This window comes from Manis javanica, chromosome 12 (assembly GCF_040802235.1).
Source record: "Manis javanica isolate MJ-LG chromosome 12, MJ_LKY, whole genome shotgun sequence".
NCBI classification, from domain to species: domain Eukaryota; kingdom Metazoa; phylum Chordata; class Mammalia; order Pholidota; family Manidae; genus Manis; species Manis javanica.
In genome coordinates this window covers 51561955-51568333 of record NC_133167.1, presented here as the reverse complement: position 1 = coordinate 51568333, position 6379 = coordinate 51561955, and positions in this window count along the sequence as shown.

Genomic DNA, 6379 nt, shown 5'->3' with positions numbered 1-6379 from the left:
ACTGTTATGCCCTCTGTATCTACTCTAAGCCTCAGGAATTTTTAAGGCTGCAACTTAATCTCTAGAGAGAAAAAAGGAGTTGTCCAAGAGGACTAGACCTGGTCGCCTGGGTTGCAAACACCATTCTCTCGTTTTTGGAGAAAGAGCTCTGCTTCAACATGACTTCTGGCTGAAGTGACCCTAGACCAGGATGGGGCTGGCAGCATCCTCTGCAGCTCTTTATGGGCTCAGGCCTGTCCTCTCTGGATATGTCTGGGCACCCATTGCCTCATTTGTTCATGTTTTGTGAGTGACCAGGCCTCATAACTGGAAGCATTTCCCCTCTCTGAGGGCTGTTGCTCAGAGAAGGGAAGCAGGTCAAGGGCCTGCAGTTTGTCTCCAAAGACAGCTAACATCCGACCATATTTGGAGCTAACGCATTCCTTCCTGAGCTTGAAGAAGAAAACAACTTGAAATTTTACTAAGACTTACTAAGATGATATTCAACTGAAGTCTGAAATACTTTCAAATTTGCCTAATAAAATATAAAGTATTGAACACAGTTTCAAAAAAAAAAGTCACTTTTATAATATAGCTCAATATTTTATGTAATTTGACATTTTCTTGTGTTAAAACCTGCAGTGTAATTTGCCAAAAGCAGGAATTATTATTAAACCAGAGAATTATATACAAATTGGGACTATTAAATGTCTTCCAGCACATTCTTTTTGAATGGAATAGATGACAGATAAGCCACTGTCTTATATGGTTTACCTTTGGCTTTACCTGGGCTCGATATGAATGAACGGAGTTGCTCTCAGGTCTAGAATGCTACAGAAATCTTGTCTGCCTTCCACTGAAAAATCCCTCTCAAAGTCCTCAAAAAAGAATAAGCTGCACAAATCCAGAAATGAACTCAAGTTTCTTTTGCATTTATACAAACAAACTGCATTCCATTTGTTGAGTGGCTCAGGATCTATGCCATTCATTTATTTGTGACAGCTTAAAATAGACACTCTAGTCAGCTGGAGTGTCTATTTTATGGTTAAATTAACCTGAGTTAGGTCAATTATAGTAGCAACTGAACCTCACTTCTCTGCCTTGCAGATTGAACCTCGGGTGACCGACCATATTCAACTCTGAGCTACAGTGCATCAAACACAAACTTCTGGCTGGGAGCAGTTTCAGAACCATTTTACATTCAAATAAAAAGGCACTCCAGTGAGAGGCACATTAAAATGTTTGAATTATGGGGCATGTGGGATTCATCAGGCAAGGAAAGCAGTTGTAAATCAAGCTGATGGTGAATGGGTTAAACACACTAGAGGTTTTGATGCATAAGCAACACTTCCTAATATCTCTAGTTTTAGCAACTTAAATGGAAATGTTAAGGAAATCGCAAAGAGTAAATAAGGTTTTTAAAAATGACAACAATCAACCATATTTATAGTTTTTCACTATTACTGGCATGCCAGCTTTAAAAATCAGGGAAAATCAGCACTAGGAACACATTTCCATACACCTAACTAGAATGAATGGGAGGGAGGGCAAGAGAAAAATGAAACCAGCAATTTGAGGGACTTTTAAAAAGAATTACTTTTTGTTCTTGTTTCTTTCATAGATTCTACCATCTTGTATCATATGTGGATTTTCCCAGCTGGATTGTCCTAATCTGTTTCTTACCTCAATTCCTAACACTGAGCCAGGCAACAAAATAGATGTTTGTTGAATGGGTGTGCAGTGAACGAAGTGGCACTCTGTCTGGATATTTGAGCACTCATTCATGCAGGACTTTATTCCTAAAGAATATGCCTTTGCGGGAACAAAACATATATAAATTGTTGGGTGGTCAAATGGATACTATGAGTAATTGTTGAAAGGAGGGAGACTTACACCTCCACTCAATCCCCTTTTCTCAACATTAGCTACTATGTACTCTCATGCAACTTCCAGGGTCTCTTTTGGCCCTGGTTACTTAATTGATACTGAAGAAATGGTGACTTAATATTCCTAAACTCTTGCATTTTAAGCAGATTCCTGAAGAGAACATTGTTCAACCCAAAAGATTGAATTTCTAATGGTAAAATTTTAGGTAAAGTCCTATTTAAGGACAAGCCTAACCTTTCTTAGTAAAGTCTCTATGCCAGCAAAATCACCTATTTCATTAAGCCCAACAAATGATAAAGTAATTCAAACTAGTTAGCATTTTACTAGACCCACAAAGGTAGGCAAACCCAAGGGCTAAATTCAGCCTACTTCCTATTTTTTGTAAGTAAAGTTTTATTGGAACACCACCATGCTAGTTCATGTATCTATTGACAATGTCTGTTTTTGCGCCTCGGGGCAGAGTTTGCGACAGAATCTGTAGAGCTCACAGTCTCAGATATTCGCTGTATGACCTTCTACAGAGAAGTTTGCCAACCTCTGGATTAGGTTGTTCCCTTTGTCAGCTCTTGGGTTTTCTTCTATTTTTCCAACGTGTACTAGTCCAATCCCTTGTGAGTTGTCCATATTTCCCAAGTTTTGGTAAAAGTTCCTCTGTTTTAAGAACACTCTATGTGTAGCCTGGAATGCAGAGCCTGCACTTTTGAAGCAATACTTTGTTGCCATATAATAGCACTTCAGGAACTCCCTAGGAAATGAAAAACACCAAGAAGCTCCTCTAACAAAATTCAGCTCATATGGAGAACACCCATCTTTGAAAGAGGCCTCTCCTTGCCCACCTAGACCATCACCAATAACTCATGGCCCCTTTGGGGATCCAGATTTTTACCAATAACACTAAAAAAAAATTGTTTGACTTGCTTTGCTCCTTTGTGTGAAATAATTGACTACTTACCATGAATAATAGTGAAATGTAAAAACCCAATTCGACTTAAAAGTTGAAAGATGAGGTGAATTATTCTGGAAATTGCCATCTCATAGAGATAAGCAGCATAAAGATATTAAGCTTTCTGTAGGCTTCCTGTCCTTTGTATTTAAAAGGGGTTGAAGAAGTTTTTTTGGTTTTGGTTTCCAAAATAAATCATATTTGTAATAAAACAAATTAGTATCGGTGACATAAGTATTTGTAGAATTGAGTACTATGTAGTTTTTTCAGAATCTCATTTTTTAAAAAATTGAATGAGTATTCATCTAGTTTCCTTTCTAAGCACATTTGCCTCGCTGGAAGAGGCAAATGAAAGGATTTCCATCTTTAAGTTGAAGATGACTTGAGGATATTTTGAGTCTGGCATCTTCAGAACAGAGGAGAGAGAACAGAGCAGCGAGTAAGATCTATTGGAAGGCATTTTTTCTTCTTGGTTTGGTAAACATTCACTAGACTCCTGTTTGGAAACTGTAGATCTTCAGAGACAACCCAAGAGGAAAAGGTGGAATGATTCCAATACTTATTAAGCACTACCACAGTCCAGGAGCTGCTCAACTGGCTTCCGCGTCACTCAACTCACCTGGTCTTCAAATATGGTGAGCAGGCTAAACAACCAGTAAGTTCCATGGCAAGAATTTGAATACAAAGCTTTTTCAAGGTATGATTAAAGGGTCATTTTGAATGACTGAATGTCTCTAATGAAAAAGAGTGCAAGTATCTGTAGTTCCAGACTGATGGTATTGGGTGTACAGGAGAAGCTCAGGACAAGGCCACCTGAACTAGTGATCTGAAAGAAATCTGGAAGAGCTTCACGGATATTGATCAATCCATTCCAAGAATATCAGTTCTTCTGTTTGCTTCATGCTTGATTTCTAGGAATTCTGAATATATCAACTGCAGATGTGTTTGATTTAATTAGCAGAACAGCGAGAGAAATGGACAGGTGAGAATGGCCAAGAGGGAAAGAGATCAGAAGTGGACAGGACAAGGTAGTCTTCATGGGTATAATATTTCTGCACTTATGGTTTTCTTTTGAAGCCTTGATATATCACTTGAGTTATAGGTCATAGGGAAAGTTTTTCAGCAGGGATTTTTCATATTCATTTACTCTTTTGCTTGGATAAGTCATAATTATTCACCTTAAATTCTACATGTCATGCTAGTAACAGAGATCCCGTCTCTAAGAAGCCCCTAATTCCCCCAGTCACCAAAATAATATAGAAATAAAGTCATTAGAGTGAGCCATATCAGTTTTATTAGATTTATTTGCCATCCAGCATAGACAAGAAATATTTACTTCGTTTCACAAATTAGTTACCACCTCAGAGCTTTGCTAAGCTTCATGCATCACCCCAATCTACCCCCGCTGATGCCCCCAAATTTCCTAAGATCCCACTCTACAATCGTGACATCAATTCCATTTCATGATATTAAGTGTGTGTGGAAGGGGTGGTGGCTGTCAGAAGGGCAACCATAGCTCTTCTACATAGTCAGAGGTCATTCCCCTCCACACCCAGTGGTTAGTGGGAATTCTGTTCTGCGTATCCTTTCATTCCTGCGTCAGCCTCCATCACAGCCCACAGATCCCTTCCTCTGGGCTGGACACCCTTCCCTGAGCACACCTTTTCCTTCTTCATAACTCTTTGAGCTCTCAACACCTGACATTCAAAGTAGAAACAATGAATAATGCTTGCATTTTACCCAAACGAAAACAGCTTTGGTTGTCTTGAGACACATTGGATTCCTGTCATTATGCAAATGTTTAATGAAAGAAAAGCAGGGGGAATTATATAGAATAGTTTTCTTTCTAGACCATAAAGTACTGTCATGGTTGGAGGGAAAAGGGGAACAATCTAAGATCAAGAAATGAGAGTTCCCAGTGGAAAGTAATCATTCTGGTTTGATTTGCAATAACCATCAACTTTTAACTTCAACAGGCCTTGTTGAATACTATTAACGCCATACTTCTCCCCACATTCAAGGGAAAACAGACACTTAGAGAGAAAATACCATTTTTTTCTGAGATCACATATCTTTAAACTATTAGTGCAAAAATCACTTTGTTCCTTCACCTGCTCATGCTATATGAGAATAATTCCACTGAAATTTGGTTTCATAGGCAGAGACAACTGAAGAGTGGAAGTAATAGTATTTGGGGTCAGAGTTGGCACTACATTGCACCTTCTGACGTATAGTCGCAGACCTCAGAGAACAAAATATTAGTAGCTGCTGTAGGCCTGACACTATGCTGTTTTACAATGTCAGGATACAGTGATCTTTTTATCAGCTATTTCCATGGCGGAGACACATAATTTGGGAAATAAGATTAAGAGGGTCCAAGGCCCAACTCTGATACTTAAATAACTGAATTTCTAAATCCTTGATTTCTTCACCTATAAAGTAGAAACAACAATATTTACTCCACAGACTTTGAAGGATTACTTGAGGTAAATACTCAAGGGTTTTCATATATAGCTCAGGCACTGTTAGACATTATTACTCCAGAGATAATTATCAAAAAGCATGACTATAAAGTTTTTTGTTAATACAGCTGGTAACCTTATTTTAGAATTCTATTCATTGGATTTCAGTAACAATGTAAGAAATCTCTGCTTTACCTCATTTTTACTATCTTCTTGAATGCTTATATTATTTAAATATTAGAATTTACAGTCTAAATATACACCAATCTTGAAATACTTAGTCATTTATTTGTTGAAAAATGAGAGCAAAGCATTTCTTGTAGAAGGCAGTAAGTAGTGCTATTTACTTACAGTGATTGTAATTTTTCTGTTTGCCTTAATATATAACAGATGTGGAAAGACAGGGATTTGTCCACCCCACCCCCAAATGCTCAGTGCGGCATGTGGCACTGAATCAGATTACCCTCTATATGACACAGTGAAATACCCACAATAGCCGCAAAGAGAAGCTTAACTTTGCTGTTATTTTAATTTTTGCTAGTCTCTTCAGCATGCCTCTAACATTTTGTTATGTGGCTTGAGGACATTAAATTTCTGAACATGAACAAAATTTTCCAAAAAATTTTAAAATTAATTTTACAGATCTCAAGGTTCCTGACAAGGATGTATAAATATTAAAATTTTTAGTGGTTTTGAAAGTTAGTACCTGTCAGAAAAGCCTGTAGAGAGGTACTAATGAGATGTATTTGTATTATGGCAATTGCCGAGTAGAAATGGTTTTGCATTCTAATTAGAAAAGTGACCATTATGAAAATGTTACCTCCCAAAGGAAGCCTCTATATAATTTATGAAGATTTTTCAACTACCAAACTGAAACACAAATGTACTTTATTCATGGACCTCACCCTTTAGAAACTTTGACAGAGCCTCATATAGATGAGCCCAATCAAGCTTTGCCAATATATCACCCAATGGAAGGCAGCAAAAAAAAAAAAACGCTAAGTCTAAGGATCCAGTCCTCTTTTGTTTATGAATATCATAATTGTGTATGTCCTGAGCCTAAATGTTGTCAGACCTCTACACAGAAACGAATAATTACTCACCCCCA